The 20,711-nt window shown below is 43.4% G+C and overlaps 1 protein-coding gene and 1 long non-coding RNA gene across 12 annotated transcripts in view; one reads left to right on the top strand and one right to left on the bottom strand.

Moving 5' to 3' along the window:
* Positions 1–975, bottom strand: part of LOC140617638 (uncharacterized) — a 33,591-nt gene extending 32,616 nt beyond the window's left edge. Inside the window, exon 1 of one of the 2 annotated variants that reach the window (XR_012017820.1) lies at positions 665–975. This is a non-coding gene — a long non-coding RNA (uncharacterized lncRNA). The remainder of the gene's footprint in view (positions 1–664) is intronic. The other variant, XR_012017821.1, reaches the window with a different exon arrangement.
* Positions 1–20,711, top strand: part of PRMT8 (protein arginine methyltransferase 8) — a 116,564-nt gene that overhangs the window by 24,002 nt on the left and 71,851 nt on the right. Inside the window, exon 1 of one of the 10 annotated variants that reach the window (XM_072799345.1) lies at positions 20–261. The exons of the other annotated variants lie outside the window; for them this stretch is intronic. The gene's annotated coding sequence lies outside the window, so the exon portion shown is untranslated. Of the gene's footprint in view, positions 1–19; positions 262–20,711 lie in introns of those variants that run through there. 10 annotated transcript variants of the gene reach the window in all.

Below are 20,711 nucleotides of genomic sequence, written 5' to 3'. Positions count from 1 at the left end.
TGATCCCGGGGGCCACGCCGGCTCCCTGCAGCGCCTTGACCGTCTCCAGCCGCTGCCTCCTCTTTACCCTTGAAGCTCCAGCAGTCCCCAGCTCCCGGTCCCCGCAGCCCCGCGGAGAGCTCCGGGCCGTTTGGGGGGCCCGAACCGAGTCGGTGATGATGGGACTTGGGCAGCACCACCGGACTCGCTCGCCCAGATCCGGGCCGGGGAGAGGTCTGCAGCCCTCAAACGTTTGAGCGGCCTCGGGGGCGCTCAACCCGGGTAGGCAGCCGGAGCCGCGGCCCCCTTCAGGACCAGGGACAGCGGCCGCCCCTGCAGCAGCCGAGCCCGCGCCGGGTGGGGGTTGCGCGCCCAGGGCTGCGGCGACGCGGGGTCTGCCGCCACGCGTCCCGCAGCGGACCTGGAGGAGGTCGCTCTAGCTCCGCAAATTGCGCTCTTGCCAGCCCCCCCGCCCCGACCCCCACCTTCGGCAGCCCAATAGCTGCCCTTTCTCTGCTCTCGAATTGGCCCTGAGCCTCCAAGAGCCCTGCTGGGTTTTACGTCTCAAGACTGGAGGCTGTGTTCCCTGGCCTCGTACTGACCCTGCTGTCGTTACAACTGGGCTAGTCCGTTGGCTCTAGGCACCTGTAGTCACGAAGGGGATCAGCGTGGGCAGCCCCCTTACCTTCCCGGAGAAACGGTGCGCCGAGGTGGGGGTGGAGTGGGGTATGTGTGTGAAGATCATCCCTTACTCGGTGGCAGGAAAAAGACAAGAGAGCAAACTCCCGGGCTCTATTAATAGCCGGGTGTCTGGTGGGGCTGCCGTACATTTCACATATGGTTACCCATATGCAGCGTGGGGCGGGGATGGAGGTGTGGCGCGGGGATTGTCCCTCTGTCTTGCTGGAATGCAAAAAGGTACAAGAGACCCTTCTTCATTAAGGTCTTAACTGCAGCTAACCCTTACCCCACAGCATAGGCAGCAAAGCTTTTAAAATCCCCATTATCGGAGAGACTAGAAGCAGCATGCATCTGGCAATTGTCGATTTCGGAAAAACAAACACGCTCTGGGGCTTGAAAACAGTAGGGCATTCAGTAGCTAATGCTGTCTCCTTGAGTTAGGGCAAAGCCAGCATGCCTAAGGTCCCCTCACACTTCCTCTTCCCCAGCCCGCAAGGGCGCCCAGCTTCACAGCAGAGAACTAGCTTTACTAATCCCCTTGCATCCTCCCTCTGATCGCCCACCCGCGGAAGAGGTTGCTAAAAATAGCTCAGAGTCAAGGCTGCACTTCTGTAAAGTGTTGGACCAGTGGGCACGTAGCAGTCCCTGCAGCCAGGTGGCTGGAGCGCTGGAAGCAAGAAACAGCTTTCTTCTGCTCTTCCCTCCCCCCTCTCGGTTTCTAAAAAAAAGTTTTCACGGGTCTCTAAGCCCCCGCACCGCGGGGCGGGGGCACTGGGTGCAGACCCCCTGGCCAGATTCCGCACAGTGCAGTAGTGGCTGCTGAGCTCCCCACCTTGGCCAGGGTTAAAGGCGTCCAGAGCAGGCAGAGAGACGCGCGCCAGGCTATTTTTACTTGCTTCCCCCGCGGCTCCACGCTCCCCCTTCTCAGCAGTCGCACATGCCAGCTCTGCTCAAGGCATCAATGAAAACAGCAGTAGAGGCGGCGGAGCTCCTGGGAGGGAAAAAAAAAAAAAAAAAAAAAACACCACGTCGCATGCCTGGCACAAAGGTGTGGGGGGTGCAGACCCAGCTGGGCTTCTTGGAGGGCGGTGAGTCTGGGGGTTCAGTGCTTAGCAATTTCCCTTGAGAAGGAGAGGATTCACACTTGGTCAAACGTGCCCAGTGGAGGCATCCAGGCGCGTGACAATCACTTGGTTTTCCTCCAGGAACTGACTGTTTTGGGAATACACCAGGATTAGAGCAGTACTTCCAAAAGTGGAGGTATTATGGGTTTGCCTGCATTATGGTGGGAGAGAGAGGAAAGGATACCTGTGTGTTTGCGTGTGTGTATGTGTGTCAATGGTGGTAGTGGTCCTTGTTGCTGATTCAACATCTTTATCAGACCCTGACTCTGTACCAGGAATAATTAGGTACTCCAGATTGAAAGATAAGGGCAACCAGACCTCAGCCCATAGAGGAGATCACAGTCTGATGGACCACAGTGCGCAATAATCCAGATAATTCTATAGCACCTTTTACTTTTGTTGGTGTCATTTGCAAGCACTTTATCTCATTTCCTCTTACGATAATCTTGTGAGGTAAGCAAAGGTTACTATTCATTCCATATCCCATTTTATAAGTGATGACACTAGAGTCGAGAGGTCAAGCAATTTCTGAAAGTCACCTGATGGGCTAGGACAGCCCTGGAACCAGACTGCCACCACTTTTGACTCATTGCCCCTTGCCCTACATTTGCTACTTTTAAAATAATGTTATGTGTGAGTAGGAGTGTGTGAGGAGTCAGGAGGGCAGAGATACTTTTGGAGGGAGAGATGCCATGTTGAGGGTAGGCAAGAAGGTGTTTCTCTCTTTTTCTTTACAAGATAAAGATAGGGAAAGACATTCTCATTGTCAGACAGAAGGAGAAAGTGAAGAATAAAGTTGCTTATATTGTGAGCAAAGCCTTCCTCAATAAGTGAAGTGCAGAGTTGGGGCAGTGGAAACATCAGCGCACAGGCTTGGTGGGCACAGTATGTCCTGGGTGGCTCTGAGTGCGCTCTTTAACTACTTTGACTTCAGTCCCCGTATGTGTTCATTTGGGCTGGTTCCCCTTATGGTACAGAGTAAGCATAGGATATAAGAAAATACTGTGACAGCCCCTGGCACATGATATACATGAAGCAATGTTAGTTCTATTTACGCTTTATCGGGCTCCTTGATATACTTCTCTTCCTCAGCTAAAGGCATCATCACCTCTGTTCCCTGCATATCATCAGAAACTTTTGATCGGCCTTCTGAAAGATCTGCAAAGCCTCTAGTTTGACTATTCCATCCTACTGTCCTATTCAGCTCACTATCAGTGCCCGAGGCAGGTCATCTTCGCTTTTGCCCTTTCCACAGCAGTATCCTCTCAACTGCTGGTCCTCTTCTCTAATCCCGCCTCGTTATCACTGCTCAATGGGGTTTCAGAAGCACAAATCTGCTCACGATCACATATCTCTTTAAAAACTTACCATGTTGCCGTACTGCAAACAGGATACAAAATAAAGCCCCGTTTTGCTAGCATAGTATACAAAGTCCTTTGGTACCTGCCCACTGCAATTCACTGTACAGACCACTTCCTGCCTGAATTGTTTTGTGCATACTGGTCCCTCTGCTGGGCTGCTCTTTCTCCTTCTTCTTGGGGAAAAAAGTCTTCCTCAACTTGCAACACTCAACCCAAAGGTCATTTCTTCTGGGCACCCTTCCCAGATCTGCACTTATCCTCCACCCTCATGGGGAGTGAGTACTCATTTTCCTTCTTCTGTGTTCTTAATAAATTTCTCATTTTTCCTATTGGCTTTTTATATGTCTATTTCTTCAGTTAGATAATGAATTTTTTTTTCCTTTTTGGCATACCTTGTTCCTAACACTGTGCCTGACACACAGTGAATAATAAATGTTGACTGAATTGATTCATGTGATTATGCACAAGCAAGCTTATGAGCCTTCTGGATTTTACTCATGACTTTCTGAAAATTGGGCTTCCTATCTCCCTCCCCTCTGCTCTTATGGACCTTTAAAACTCAAAATGAGTAAAGATTCTGGGAATCAAGTTGCTGCAGCAACTCAAAGAACGGGTACATTTTGGTTATTCATGTACCTATTCAGTATTCTGTAATTACTGACTCTTACTATGGGGTGTTCATCTGAATAGCAGATAAATGGATTAATCACAATGCCCAATTACGAACCATGGTGGGAGATAATGGACTTTTCTGAGCTGCTGCTTGCTTTACTGATTCTTGGTGAGAGCCTGATGCATTATTTATGGTGATGACTCCCTGATTGTGGTTTTAGCACCTCAGAGGAAAGCCCTCAGGAGTAAGAAAAGAGTTTTAGCAAAGGAGTCGTTTGGGAGACTGTTTTTTTTTGTTTTGTTTTGTTTTGTTTTTTTAATGTTCTATTGACTTACTGACCCAGGGAGAGGGAATAATTATGGGTTTAGAAAAATCCTACAATGGAACAATGGGGTTAGGGTAGTAGAGAGTACTGCTCTATGAGTTAAGGGGAGCATTGAGCTGACTTCTGACATGGAGTATGTGGCTGTGGCTAATGGATCCCACTCCTCAGGAAGTTCCATCCAGCTGATGTGTGTGGTCCTATAATATAAAGGTCAGAGAATTGAGGAGGAAGAAGACAGGAGTAGGCAAGACACAGGTCCACTTCTTTGAGGATGGTCTGCATCCATGTCTCCTTCCAAAGAGTGTGGGAGCTAACTCACCATATCATCTCTAGAGCCAGACTGCTCAGATTAAAATCCAGCTTGGAACTCAGTAGACGTGTTGTTAGGTTGAATATAGCTTAACCTCTCTGGGCCTCTTAAAATTGTTGTGATGATTAAGTGAATTAATTCATGCAAAGGGTTTAGAATATGGTGAGTGCTCACTAAGTGTTTATGATTATTATCCTGCTAGCTTGTAGGAGTCTTGCTGAAAAGTGCAAACCAGATGAACTCTCCCACTTCCTTGTTTCTCTAGCTGAAATGATCCATAAACCATAATCCACATCGATTTTTCCTCCCTCAGAAAACAATGATTTCAATCCTTAAGTGAGTTCAGAAGAATTAAGAAGATACCCACATTCTACCCCCACCCTCCCCCACCCCGAGAAATTTGGCTTTTCAGAGAGTCCTAAATTGGCTTTTGGCTGTCAAGGAGGGTGAAATACAACACTCTCATCTCCAATTCAGGAGTGGGTTTCATTTCCTCTTCTTTGCTAACTGCAATGTGAAGTGATTATCACATACCAGTGTGGAACGTGCAAAAATCTATAAAAACAGTACTTACACCTTGGAGTCTACTGTGCCAGCAGGGGAAAAGTGGGCAGCATGACAATATGTGAACTGCCAAGGTAACTGGAAGCTGGATCATGTTGTGTGAAATGCAGGCATTATTGTACCATTGTGAACAGACTTAGTGGAGGCATAGACAGAACACAGGCAAATGGGGATCTCCAAAAGGTCACTTTGTTCAAGCTGCGGCTGCTAAGCACACTTACTTAACCCAGGATATGTAATGGGCTGCTTGGTTTCTCACTGAAAAGCTCTAGAGAAGGTAATTTCCCCAAACTTCTTATGTATGTCAGTAGGAAGTTCTTCTGGAAGTGGAGCTCAATCTCTTCTATGAAATCACCTTTGTTTACATTATTCCAAAAGGAGATAAAAACTGTCTGGGTGCCTTTGGGATTTTGGACTGTATTAGGGCTGTCTCACCCTCATTACTAGCTTTTTTTTTTTCAAGGTATTCCAACCTCTGTGTCTCTGATAGTCTGACATTAGCCTTCTTGTATGAATAAGTAGGAAAGGATTGTTTAAGAAGACTTGCCTTTCCTGTGTAATCCAGCCCATTGGATATTTCACACATCAAATGGCTTTTCCACTTCACTTGTTATCAGAATTCCCTCAAGCATCACAGCTTTCCCCAGATTTGTAATGGGTGACCCATGAGTAAAGAGCTCTTTTAAAAGTGTAATTTTGTAAGAGCAAACAGCTTGATGTGCACATTTTCATAAAGTCTTAGTCTTAAAACTGGATGGAAACTCAAATCATTTAAGCCAAGACATGGAAAATCTTGCCTGGTATCACAGAGATCTTCGGTGCTGATGTTGAGACCATGTTTACTTCTAGGTCAATGCTATTTAGACATTGGCATTTAGACATTGGCTTTGATCCTTTAAACATAGCATCTGATTTATTGTTTTTATTTTTTGTGCTAATTTTTTAGTAGGCCCTGTTATAAAATGTTGAAAACCAGAGTTTCTGTACATATAATCTAGGAACATAAACTCTGTGTATAATGAGATCGTGGTCCTTTCCACGTGACCTTTAAAACACCTCGGCATACAACACCTTGTTCAATGGATGCCATCATACATTACATATAGGCACACATGCATTATACAATGTATGTCAGACATACGTTCATAACACTCTGGGTTACATATTATCTCCATTTGGTGCCCAAGAAGCCAAAGCATAGACAGTGTTACTTGCCCAAGATCCCACAAGTAGTAAGTGATGGAACTGGGATTCAAACTCTTCTAGCCACCACAACTGGTGCTTTTTCCAGTTTATGAGGCTATGAAGGCACCTTAGGGACTAGACTAGAAACTTAAAATATGAAGAGAAAGAATGGGGAAATTAAGAGGAGAAATGAGGTTTGATGGATTTGGAAGAAATTGAAAACAAGACATCAGTCCCACCTTCCATTTTCTGGGCTTTCTTTCCCAGCCTCTACCACCACCCTGCCATCCTCATTTTCACAGTCATCAATGCTATGCCCTGTGGGTGGCAGGGACCTGATATGACTTGTGGCTGGGACAATCCTCGTTCCGCACTGCCTACTCATGTAAGATATCCTTATGCCTGGAGTCCTCACTGGTGGACTAGGGGAGAAACTCTTGTCTAACACACTATGCCCCTTTTGGGGGGTAAAATGAATTGCAAAGACTTCAGAACAGGAACTTTGGTTTTTAAATGGATCTTTGTGGTTTTATCACCTATGTTTATTTTCTAGGGCTGCTGTAAGAAAGGACCACAAATTGTCTGGCTTAAAACAGCAGTAATTTATTCTCTCACAGTTCTGAAGGCCAGAAGTCTGAAACCCAGGTGTCAGCAGAGTTGGTTCCTTCTGGAGGTTCTTAGGGGGAATTTGTCTCTCCCTCCTTTCCTAGCTTCTAACTGTTGTCAGCTATGCTCAATATTTCTTAGCTTGTCAACACATTGCTGCAATCTCTGCCTTCACCTTCACATGGCCTTCTCCCCCATGTGTGTGTCTGTCTTTCTTCTTCTTAGAACCACACCAGTCATACTGGATTAGAGCCCACCTGAATCTAGTATGACTTCGTCTTAACTTAATTACATCTGCAAAGAACTTTTTCCAAACAAGTTCATATTCATAGGAGGTTAGAACTTCAGCACATTTTGAGGGAGGGTGACTTGATTCAACTTGATTCAATCCATGACATCATCTGACACAATGTCCACATATATCAGGTTTGGGTTGAAAATGGCAGACAAATGACTGAATGAATACATAAATAGGCCTCAGAACAATTGCAAAGTTGATGAAGGTAGTCTCTCTCCTCCAAGTCTCTTTGCTCCTACTTGCTCAGCGGTCCACCTTGCCCACTGGCTTCTCAGTGTCTTGATCGGGACTTCCTTCCTTGTGCAGTAGAAATAATTATAACAAAAGCTGCCATTTTAATGTCCATATTGTGCGTTGGGCACAGTGTTAAGTGCTTTGTAAGCATTGCCTTATTTAATTTACACAAGAAGATTATAATGCAGCTATTTCTATTTCTATTTTGCAGTTGAAGAAGTGGGAACTTGCAGTGGTTGATTATAGAGCTAGAAAGTAGCCAAGGTGGGGTATTCTCAGAATTGGAATGTGCTCTGCTGTTGACTTGGGCCTCCTGTTTTTATCCACATCCCCAACTTTGAGCTTATTCTTATCTTCGCCCCACACCAGCTCCCACTTACTGAAAGCTTCAGGGGATTTGGGAAGGAACTGATGCATTTCCATGCATATTCCAGAAAGGGCCTATGGCTAATTGGAGCCTGTCACTCTGTAGCAGCCTCCATGTATTAGATCCCCTCATCCTCCTAGGAGGTTTGCTTTGTCATTGCCAAGGAATTATTTTAGTGAAGCCCATTACTAGCTTATTTGAGGGGCAATTCTGTGAGGGCTGGAGGGATAAGGATTTTCTTGTTATTTTCTAAACAGTTAAACCATGTGGGCTACCGACTTCTGGCCTGAGGCGGTTTTGTGTGAGGTTAAGTGTGTAACCTCTGGGACTGGCATGCCTGGTGTCAGATTTCAGTTTACCAGCCTGTGCAAGTTAGTATCATCATCTGTGCCTTGGCTTCATCATCTGTGATATGGTAATAGCACTTTATCCCATTGAGTTATTAGGGGGATTAAAGTTATTTCACATAAAGCACATTTCTGGCACATGGTAAATGCTCAAGAAAGATGAACTGTTATTTGTAATCTGGGTTTATCCAGTGCTGCCACAAAAGGGGGAGCCGATGAATGGAGAGCCTTTACCACTGATGTTATGGAGCTAGTTTCAGCAGAGCTGGAGCAGAGCAGCCAAGGGAGGGTGTCTTTGATTTAGGTCAGTCAATCACTGAATCACCGACTCAGCTGGAGCCATGAAGACCGTGAAAACAAGGAAGGCTTTTTAGCACCCCCTGGTCACTAGCCCCCCATGTAACGTGCTTATGTCACTGGAGGGCTGGGGTTCTCTGTGACCCACAGGATGGCCTACCCCCACTCCCAGCTCTTGGAAGAAGATGTCTGGCAACATTTAAAGAATGAGATGGAAACCTCCCTGGGTCCCTACAAATGTGAGAGAAATGAGGGATGGGAGAGTTTTAATCATGCTCTGTGGTAGACCTTCTGAGGGAAGGCCCAAAACCTCAGACTTTGTCTATGCCCTTCATAAGCCTTGCTGCTAGAAAGAGAGCAATCCCTTCTTGGTTTACTGGATTGATTGATTAGTAACTTTCTTCCATGTTCCTACTGAAAGAAACTGAGGCACAAGAGAAGGGAAGAGATAAGACTGAGATATTTTCCAGGCTCATGTGGCAAACTGGATGTTTAATGACTGACTTAAACTCCCTGTTCCCTCCCCTCTTTGCCATAAATCTAGCAGAATATATTCACTGCGTGTGAGGCCTGACCTGGGGGAGGTTTAGCCAAGATGCAACCAAGCTAATGCCACTACAGAGGGAAGGGCCATTAGCAAATTAATCAATTAGGGCCCTGTTTGTAGCTCTCTTGTGCGAGGTAATCTCTCCTTAGCTGAAGTAAAGTAGAGTGGTGGCCTTCGAAGGCTGGGCCTGCTGGCAAATGAAAGGCTACAATTCCCATGGACAACCTTAAATTCAGGGACTTCATCTGTCCCTGACAAGCAGTTATGACAGCTGCTCTCCAAGGAGGCTCCATCAGACAGTCCCACAAAAATGATTACAGCCCCATCAGACATGTATACAAAATCCTAATTAAGGAATGCTCTCTACTTGTATGCATTTGGTCAGCTCTTTCCTCCAGGTACATGGCAGGAGAATGATGAATATTTATTGAATGAATAAAGATAATAAACCTGTATATCACATATATGCCACACCAGCTTTCTTTTTGTTAGAATTTCTTTCTATTCCCCCTTCTCCAGAATTAAAGTTATCCTTCCAGGGTGGTATAGGGGAGCGTTTTGGAGTCATATTTGAGCTTCAGTCTCACCTTCTTCCCTTTGGGATTATAAAATCCACCTGACAGGTTAGCCATGAGGATTAAATTTGATCATGGAATAAGACATAGAAAAGAATCTTGACAAATGTTTTCTTTTTTCCTCCCGTTGTAACTGTTGATTTGCCCAGCTTTTGTTTTGTTTTTAGGGGAAAATCTGTAGTACAAAGCAGAAACAGTAACTTCTAATGTTCAGTCTGAGTGGATATAAATGACCTAGTCCAGACTGTAGGCTGTGTGGGTGTCTTTATGCGCAGGGATATTTGCATACACCTGTAGGTTCATCAGGCAGAAGCACATGCGCAAACACTTACAGACTTGTCCTATGTGGTTTGCAATTAGTAGTAGGAGATACATAAGGTACAGATTTAATTACTAGCCTGGAGCTTCTGAGCTTGACCCAGGACCTGACGACCCAACATGGGGGAGTGTGCTGTATGTGGGACCCATACTAGGGTGAGGTCAAGTGTGGGATTCTGAGGGAGAGTCTTATAGAGATAGATCTGTATTGCAGGGTCAAAAAAGTTATGCAGCCCTGACTTGGCTAATGTGCAACATTTATTATGCAATTCGGGTACTGTGGTTTTCCTTTGGGCTGGGTTCTGAGTCACCTTCTTTTCTAACTACCCACTTTGCCCAGGCCATCTTATCCCTTCTCTTGGCTTCATTACTAGTTTTTATGCTGATGATTCCCAGACTCCAAGCTGCAGCCCAGATCTCTCCTTTGAGCTTGGACCCTCATAGCTGACTGCCCATGGGACATCCCCACTGAGAGACCTCACAGGCTCCCCTGTGGGATAGCATTTCTTCCTAGCAACCTGCCTCTCCTCTTGCTGATTCTTATCCTGCTTAGTATTAATCTACCAGTCACAAGCCCTGACTTGCCTATCTCCTTTCTCCACAGTGAGTGATGATTCTATATCCCACAGGTTTGTCTATTTCTTTGTACTGAACTTATCCTCCTCTTTCTGGCCCCACTTTTATAATCATGGTTCATGGAGTCCCATCTCTTGCCTGGACCTCCTGGGCACTATCTACACATCTTCCTTTTCCTTGCTAAGATGTATTTTAAAAACAGCATGAATCTGGTTATATTTCTCACCTCCTTAAACCCCTTCGGTGACTTTTCCATTATTATTAAGAGAAAGGTCCCCTCCTTACCATTGTTCACAGGGTTTTGCCCCTGAGTGCTTTTCCACCTTCCTTTCCTTTCCTTTCCTTTCCTTTCCTTTCCCTTCCTTCCTTCCTTCCTTCCTTCCTTCCTTCCTTCCTTCCTTCCTTCCTTCCTTCTTTCCTTCCTTCCTTCCTTCCTTCCTTCCTTCCTTCCTTCCTTCCTTCCTTCCTTCCTTTTTTTTGTAGGATTTTATTCATGAGAGACACACACAGAGAAGCAGAGACATAGGCAGAGGGAGAAGCAGGCTCCCTGTGGGGACCCTGGTGGGGGGCTTGATCCCAGGATTCTGGGTTCACACCCTGAGCCAAAGGCAGATGCTCAACCACTGAGCCACCCAGGCATCCCCTTTCCTTCATTTCTTATAAATCCTTTCTGCCCACTCCAGCTATACTTGACTGTATCCCTCTCTTTATTTTCTGGGTACCTACTACTCATCCTTTAGGTCTCTGCTTAGAAAGCACTGCTTCCTCGAAGCCTCCCCTGATACTACCCCCTTATCCAACCTTATCCAAATCTGGCTTCATTCTCCCACACATGTGATCCCATAGTACCTGTGCATCCTCTGTCATGACACACATCACACTGTACTTGCTGATTTCCTTGTCTAGAAGTCTACCATAAATTTTGTGAGAGTAGGGGCTCTGTCTGTGCTGTTGTTCATCATCAAATCCCAGCACCCACCATAGCGGGTTTATTAGAGGTTTAAAACCATTTGTTCAATGAATGAACACTGCTACATGCACCTTTCTGGTATGGAAAATGTTCTATGGATGCTGGTGTTTATATGGTTATCTATCTATTGGTCCCTTCCTAATACACTGGTCTCAGCCATGTCACGTAGGTTCCTACCATAACAAGAAAGTCTCCTGACCCAAAGCTATGCTGTAGTTAATCTGTCCCAGTTAGATATTGACTGCTGTTGGCCAAAGCATTTCTAGAATTGCAGGAAGAAGGTTTATGGTCATGGCAAACTGAGTGAGAGCAGATTTTTGGATAAACAAGGGTATAAGTTTAATATCCTCCTGAACAGGCAAGGCATAAATTCCAGAAAGGGTGGGGGTCAGAGTTTTGCCTGAGCAAGTGGTAATTCCCCACACTTTAGCAGTGGCAAGATGCAGCAGAGAGACCATGAAGGCTCCTGAAAAAACCTTGCTTGAGGCAGAGGAATTTAAGGGTTCGGACCAGACAATATATACCCAGCATCACTGGCTCATGAGCAGTGCCCAGATAAGGGAATCTGAATCTCCCAGAGGCTCTGGCTCCTAACCAGAGGCACTCCTAACTGCCGACTCCGGCTCCAGGACCCAGCTGCTCTGGAGAGTGGGCATGACTCCTGCCCCCGGCTTTGCCCAGGCTACGTTATTCAGGGTATATTGGTCCAGCACTGCTATTCACTCCTCTGTTTATAAGGTTAAAGATAAGATGCTCCATATTCCAGGATGTGAAGAAAACCAAACCAATGGCTTGGGCTGCCAGTCCTGCAGGGTCCTTGGATTTTTCCCACAAGGCCATATCTGATGGCTTTTCTTGGAGACTTCACGGAAGCTCTGCCAAGCCTGCACCCACCTCCTTTTCTTTTTCCAGCTCTGCTTCAGCATCAAAGATCCACACCACAGTCTTAGAGCTCTTGAGATCTGTCTCCCCACCTCTGGAGTATATTCCACGTGATCTAGTCAAGACAGTCAGGCTCTGTCCTAAGCACTAAGGAGGAACTGCCTCAACTTGCCTTGGCTATTTGCTCTAGCTCCCTAGGCCCTGAACTGATACTAGGTAGTGTAGAAAGAGTTGAGAAACCAGGAGGCAGAACCCATGATCCAAACTCTGTTGTCATCTGCCTTCTATGACTCTCAGCTACCGAATGAAAAATGGAACTGATCCTAATCTATCTTACCTGATAGGGGTGCCTCTGAACTAAATGAGACCATGGGAATAAGGCCATTTGGGAAAGGGAGGAGGTATTGTGCAAGACTTAAACTTTGTTGTGATTCATTTGCTATCTCAAGTGCCTCCCAGTGCAGCGTTATGCCAATTTCCCCTTATTGAGTTGTCAGTGGAGTTGGAGACAAGCTCATCGCCATCCTCCACATGGCTTCCCCTTCCAGACATGCCCACGTGTGCTAAATTCGTGCTGTGCAAAATGGGAGATGTTTTCCCCTTCGGTGGCAAATGGCATAGAAAGTGGAGGTTTGGGGAAAAGCAAAAAGATGCTGTCAAATCTGGGCTTTGGCTTGGTAAGGAGGAGACCTCTTTTAGGGTCCTAACTTGAACAAAGGGTGTGAGGATAGGCAGCTTGCAGGCAACTAGCTATTTATCTGGGAAGAGAGTGATTTTTCCTCCAGAAACCTCTGCCTTCATCTTTGCTTTCCACCTGCTGGCTCAGTTTCCTCTGTTCTCTCTCATTTTCCAGGCTTGGGCTTCTAGGCTTCTAGGAGCAATGGCTCTTTCTTTTTCAGGCAGGAGAGACTGTGAAGAGTTTACCATTCAGGTGGCACAGGGAGACAGCCTCAGTTTCTTGGTTCTGGGCTCTGTGGGCCCGGATGTTGGAGAGAATCCAGTCTCTGGCAGCGACTCCTTTAATACCCACTAGACCAGGCAACTGATGCATAATCTTACTTGGTGTCACAGGTCTAACCTGTTCTGAATGTGTACAGGGCTAAAGGAAAAGAAAGGGAAGATTTGAACTTCAAATTTCTTAAAGCCATGCTTCTTTGTTGTCCCCAATATGCAGTGCTAGACCATCATTTCTAAAGTGTTGGACCTGGCTTATCTCCCAGATACAGGCCCAAGCCAGGATGTTGTACTCCTTTGGATATCACCGCTGGTGTCAGAAGCTGAGCTTCATACTGGGGGTCTGGGAAAGGGGTTGGTCCTAGGTTACCATTCTCTGACAGGACCTCACCACCAACCTTGGAGACTCCCCCCTTAATACCCACTGTTATGGACTCATTGCACATGACCAATCCATAACATTAGACACTGCTGCTGGTCATTGAGTTTTTCTTTCTTTCTTTCTTTCTTTCTTTCTTTCTTTCTTTCTTTCTTTCTTTCTTTCTTTCTTTCTTCTTTCTTTCTTTCTTTCTTTCTTTCTTTCTTTCTTCTTTCTCTCTTTCTTTCTTTCTTTCTCTTTTTTTAAGATTTTATTTGTTTATGAGAGAGACACAGAGAGTTCTAGGCTGCCTTAAATACCATGCATTGCTGTTGGTTTTAGCACTTTCTATCTTCTGTATTTTGTTTATACTGGTCAGCCAGAAGCTCAGGTTTCATTCAGGGCTGGTTTCTCAGGGCTGTGTAACTATTTGCTCTGGCTTTGTCTTTCACCGAACTTTTCCTTTTACCAGGCCTCAGATCCCCAGTTGTGAACACAATGGTGATAAATAATGGGAAAACGTGAGCCAAACCTGTTCGTAGTTTTTATTTCATTTGGCCTCATAGAGGCCAGCATTTAAAAATCAAGAGATTTCTGATTAGAAGATAATATCATGGGACACTGGCCACCTCTTAGAGAAGGTGCCCATCCTCTTCCAGCCATAGTCCCCCTGCTTACCTATGGTGGGTGTCATCACCTAGATTCTTGCATTCCACTGGTTCACATCACCAGCTTGGTCCCCTTGAACATGTCTTTTTGATTCTTGGGCTCCTTTGTATTGAATCTAGTCCCTTCTCTTTCTATAGATGGGAATCCAAGGCCAGAAAGGGTAAAGGCTGACTCAAGGGTGCACAGTGAGTTAGTGAAAAGCTAGGACCAGAAATAAGAGCTGTTGGATCTAAGAATGACCCTAAGTGGGAAGGCTTTGAATGGAAAATGTTTTGGGCAGGGGCTGTCACTGCTGGCCCTACAGCTCAGGATCTTGACCTTAGAGCAATACTGCTTTACCTAAGTCTGTATTAAAATTTGGGAGGCAGTTTCTACTAACCTTGATTCCATGTTGTTCTAATTTCTAACACAATGACCTTGAAATAAGAATTACATATTCTTTCTTCAAAAGATCGGCATGAAGGTCAAGTGAAATGATAGTGAGAGTGTACTTTGCATAGTACCCGGTTAACATGGTAGCTGTAATTTTGTTTGTGGTGGTAAGTGTTGGTCAGGATTGCTATATGCTCACATGTTTTAAGCGAATTCAGAAAAGCAGACCTGGTTTGCATATGGAAGTTAAACCCAAAGGGATCTGAGGCCACATATGGGCCCCATTCATCTGGGAAGGCATTTAGGGAGTGGAAGGGGAAAATGGACTCAGAAATCCTGCCTACAGTCAACTCTGGCAGCATGGAAGCCCTGACTTCTGTCATTTGCTGACTTCAGGGACAGGGGGCAGGGGTGGGGGGCGGGGAGTAAGTCACTTAAACTCTGAGTCTTAGTATTCTCTACTGGGCCTTTTGTCTAAACATCCATCCAATTATTCATTTAACTAGTCACTCCTTCTACAAGCATTTACTTGGATGTACTATGTGCCAGTCCCATGTCATGCACGATGATAAGCCCTGGGGATGCAACCAAGTAAGAAACAGTCCTTGCTTTTGAGGGGTTTATGCTTTAGTAGAGGTGTCAGACAAGATACCAGCCATTATAAGGGTATTGTAAAGACTGAAGGGAGCATCTATAGAAGGATGCTGTTGGTTGACAAAGGACAAGACTTGTAATTTAAAAAAAGATTTCACTATTTGCTAAGAACAGCAATGCAGGAAAAAGAGAGGCAAAGGGATGCCTGCTGAAGGCTGCATGCTTCAATACCTTCTGTTCCTTAATATTTATTAGCACAGCAAAACCATAGACTTTCTTCTATATAGAGATGAAGGTTAAACCTTCCCCTCACTTGTCCTGTGGTTGCGCAGGAGAGGAATTTAATGATACTCACCTGGGGAAGGGACCATGGCACTCATGGAGGGGGAAATTCCATGATTCTTTTTTTTTTTTTTAATTTATTTGAGAGAGAGGGACTACGAGCGGGGGTAGGGACAGAGGGAGAGGGAGAAGCAGATGCCCCACTGAATGGGGAGCCCTCCTCAGGGTTCGATCTCAGGCTCCCAAGATCACAGTGTGAGCTGAAGTCAGATGCTTAACTGACTGAGCCACCCAGGTGCCCCAATCCCATGATTCTTAATAAGTGATCTTGGGACCCTCTGATTAGTAATGTTAAAAAGCTGTCCTAAAAGGAGTCTTGTAAAGTATTGAGGACCTATCATTCTGTGGAGATTTATCTTTCCCTAATAGGCAGATGGCATGTTCTGTGACAAATTTCTTCAGGAGGGAAGGTGGTCAAAGGAGACTTGTTATAGGGAATGATATCTGAGTCTACTTGAAGACTTATTGGAGTTGTCCAGGTGTGGGTTGGGCAGGTTTGTGGCAGTAGACAGGGAGGAGCTGGTGATTCTAGGCAGAGGAATAGCAGGGACCAAGCAAGGCCACAAGGCCTGGGCGCAATGCATCAGGGAACACAGAGAAGGGCAGTAGGACCAGAGAAGTATTTGGGGAGGAACCTGAGGAATAGACAGGGCTCTAGTGTGGCAGAGAGTAGAGAACTGTAATGCTTGGTAACAAATGTGGACTCTATATGTAAAGACTCCAATAGCTCCAGCTTCTGCCTATGCCTCATGAACAAAGTGCTTGCTAACAGCTAACCCAGTTTTCCTGGGCTCTGGAGTGCTCAGCCTCCTTTGAGATAAAGCAGGGCAGAACAAGCCATTCATGTGGAGGAACATCCAAGAGCCAGCACAGAGTGGGGCCAGAGTCAAGCATGGAGGGTGGCAAAATGTGCCCTGGGGACTCTCTGGGATAGAGCTGCTTGGTGTGGGATGAAAGTGGGCCTCCAGGGCTGACTTCCAACTGCTCCATCATGGCATTTCAGGTCTTTTCTTTGCATAGCTCCCCCAGACGCCCTGTCAAGGGGATCATTCATTCATTTATTTGCTCATTCATTCATGCCTGCAAACAATATTTATTGAACACCCAGTGTCAGGTACAGTTATATGAAGTGGGATTACCGTAGCACCTGATGGTGCCTGCATTTATAGAGCTTTCATTGTATGCAGAAAACAGACATAAACCAATACCCAAATTATTATTAGGTACCAATAAAAGTTCTGAAGAAAAATAAAGTAAGGAAATAGAATGTGATGGAGGTGGGGTGTTTGCAGAAAGGGTAACCTGGAGAGGCCACTCTGGAAAAGTAAGATTTGAGTGAAGACCTAAATGAGGTGAATGAGGAAACCATTCAAATACATGGACAAAGCAGCTGGTGCAAAGTTCCTAGGTGGGGGCAAGTTTTGGGTGTACAAGCAGTAGAATGAAGTCCAGGCTGATAGAGACTAAATAGCAGGAGGAGGTTGCAGAGGTTACAGGTCCTTTTAGGTATGAAGGGGATAAAAGCTTAGAACCCAGGACACTGAAGGGATGGCAGTTGGACTCTGGGCCTTCCTACTTCTCCTCCAGCACATGGCCTTCCTTTGCTTCAAGATACTACCTTTCCCAGGCTCTAGGAACACCCATAGGTATTCCTTGGGCAAATGATCAGTTCGTCTTGTCCTCTTCCTCTTTCCTATCATTATTTCTTTTTTCTGCTTCAACTTTATTAGTAATGAAGGTGACATTTTAAAAAAGAATTTTCTTTAAAAAATATTTTATTTATTTATTCATGAGAGACACACAGAGAGAGAGGCAGAGACACAAGCAGAGGGAAAAGCAGGCTCCCTATAAGGAGCCTGATGTGAGACTTGATCCTGGACCCCCAGTCTCATGCCTTGAGCTAAAGGCAGACACTCAACTGCTGAGCCACCCAGGCATCCCTGAAGGTGACATTTTGTTCTGCCCTCTCTCAATTTTTTTTCTTTTTTTAAAAAAATTGAAGTACAGTTGACATACAACATAGCAATTCAACAAATCTAGACATCATACTATGCTCACAAGTGTAGTTAGCATATGTCATCATACAACACTATTACAATACCATTGACTATATTCCTTTTCCTGTACCTTTCATCCCCATGACTTATTCATTCCATCACTAGAAGCCTCTACTTTCCACTCCCCTTCACCCATTTTGTCTATTCCCTCACTCTTCTCCCCTCTGGCAACTGTCAGTTTGTTCTCTGTGTTCATGGATCTGTTTCTGTTTTTTTGTTCATTTATTTTTTTTAATCCCACATATAAGTGAAATCACATAGTATTTGTCTTTCTCTATGTGACTTATTTTACACAGCATGATGCCCTCTGGTCCATCCACATTGTCTTCAATGGCAAGATGTCATTCTTTTTTTAATGGATGAACAATATTCCATTATATATATTTATATATACCATACCACATGATATATATATTCATTCATCTAAGGATGGACACTTGGGTTGCTTCCATATCTTGGCTATTGTAAATAATGCTGCAATAAACATATGGTACATATATCTTTTCAAATTAGTGTTTTTCTTTTCTTTGGGTAAATACCCAGTAGTGGAATTGCTGGATCATTTGATATTTCTATTTTTAAGTTTTTTGAGAAGCCTCCATGCTGTTTTCCACAATACTTGTTCCAATTTACATTCCCACCAACAGTGTGTGAGGGTTCCCTTTACTCCACATTCTCATCAATATTTGTTATTTATTTATTTTTTTTGATACTAACCATTCTGACAGGTGTACGATGGTACCTCATTGTGGTTTTGATTTGCATTTCCCTGATGATTAATGATGCTGAATATCTTTTCATGTGTCTATTTGCCATCTGGATATCCTCTTTAGAAAAATGTCTATTCAGGTCCTCTGCCCATTTTTAAATTGGATTATTTATTTTTTTGTTTTGGTGTTGAGCTGTACAAGTTCTTTATATATTTTGGATATTGACCCCATATTGGCTATGTCATTTGTAAATATATGCTCACATTCAGTTGTTACCTTTTCATTTTGCTGATGGTTTCCTTTACTATGCAAAAGCTTTTTATTTCAGTCTAATCCCAATAGTTTATTTTTTGTTTTTATTTCCTTTGCCTGAGAAGACATATCTAGTAAAATGTTGCAAAGGTTGAAATCAAAGATGCTATTTACGTTTTCTAGGAGTTTTATAATTTCAGATCTCATATTTAGGTCTTTAACCAATTTTGAGTTTATTTTTGTGTATGATGCAAGAAAGTGGTCCAGTTTCTTTTGCATGTAGCTGACCAGTTTTCCCAGAACCATTTCTTGAAGAGATTATCTTTTCCTCATTGTATATTCTTACTTCCTCTGTTGTAGATTAATTGACCATATAAGCATGGGTTTACTTCTGGGCCCTCTGTTCTGCTCCATTGATCTATGTGGTGTTTTGTTTTGTTTTGTGCCAGTACCATACTGTTTTTGATTACTATAGCTTTGTCTTTCCTATCATTATTAAAATGTACTTTCTTCCTCCTTTCAGGAATGAAGAAACTTGATGAGCGAGTTTACACTAAGATGTCAATTTAGACAAGTAAATGCTTTGTGTGTAATATTAAACCCAATAGCACATAACATAAAACTTACTATCATAACTATTTTTAAGAATACAGCTCGGTAGTATCAAGTACATTCACATTATTGTGCAACATCACTACCATTCATCTCTGGAACTCTTTCATCTTGCAAAACTGACTCTATATCCATTATACAATAACTCACCATGTCCTCGCCTCTCCAGCCCCTGGCAACCACCATTCTACTGTCCATCTCTATGATTTTGACTACTCTAAGTACTACCCTATATAGGTAGAATCATGCAGTATGTGTCTTTTTGTGACTGTTTTCTCTTACTTATCATAAAGTCCTCAAGTTCATCCATGTTATAGTAGTTGTAAGAATCTCCTTTCTTTTTAAGATGGAATGCTATTCCATTTTATGCATAGATCACATTTTTCTTATCCATTCATTCATTCATGGACACTTGGGTTGCTTCTTCATTTTAGCTTTATGGATAATGGATAATATTCCTCAAATATCTATTCAAGACCCCTCTTTCAATTTTTTTTAACTATATACCTAGAAGTGGAGTTGCTGGATCATATGGTAATTCCATTTTTTAATGTTTTGAGAAAGTGCCATACTCTTTTCCATAGTGGCTACATCATATAACATTCCCACTAACAATGCACAAGGGTTCCAATTTCTCCACATCCTTGCCAATACTTGTTATTTCCCTTTTCTTTCTTTCCTTAAAAAAAATATTAGTCATCCTAATGAATGTGAGGTAGTATCTCATTATACTTTCAATTTCCATTTCGTTAATAATTGGTTCTATTGGGTTTTGCTTAATATATTTTGCATATCTTTTATTAGATCAATATGCATTTGAAATTATGTCCTCTTCATGAATTGATCTTAATCATTATGAAAAAATCCCTTTTCCTGATTTTATTGGCTCATATCTATTTTCTCTTATATTAATATAGCTACTTTAGCTTTCCTTTTGTTAGAGTCAACATAGTATGCCATTTTTCACCCTCTTACTTTTTTTATGCTAAAAGTAAGTTTCAAATAGGGTGGCATAGAGCTGTGTTTAAATCAAATCTAATATGACAACCTTTGCTTTTTAATTGAGGTGTTTAGACCATTTATATTTAATGTAATTATTGATGCTATTGGTTTCAAACTTAGCATCTTGCTATTTGTTTCTATACCACTTATCTGTACTTTGTTACCCTCACCCCCTTTTTTTCAGCCTTTGGTGGGGAGGTAATACATGAGTATTTTTTGTTATTTCATTTTATACCCTTTCCTGGTTTATTATCTATGACCTTTTGTGCTTTTACAAAGTGGCTGCTTTAGGCTTTGTAGTATATATATTTAATTTATGACAGTCTATCTTTAAGTAAAATTACAGCACCTCACGTATAAGAATCTTGTAAAAGTATACTTCTGTTTTTCCCCTTCTGGCCTTTGTGCTATTGCTACCATACATTTTATTTCTATATATGTTATAAATACCACAAGACATTGTTGTTTTTTTATTTAAACAGTGATCTTTTAAAGACATTTAAATAACAAGAAAAAAGGTTTTTTTTATATATATAACCATTTTCAGGGCAGTTCATTCTTGACATAGATCCAAATTTGTACCTGGTATCATTTACTGCCAAAGAATGTCCTTTAATATTTCTTATAGGG

Source organism: Canis lupus, chromosome 25 (genome assembly GCF_048164855.1).
Source record: "Canis lupus baileyi chromosome 25, mCanLup2.hap1, whole genome shotgun sequence".
Taxonomy (NCBI): Eukaryota; Metazoa; Chordata; class Mammalia; order Carnivora; family Canidae; genus Canis; species Canis lupus.
The sequence above is the reverse complement of the archived record's forward strand: the minus strand, read 5'-3'. Positions and strand labels throughout refer to the sequence as shown.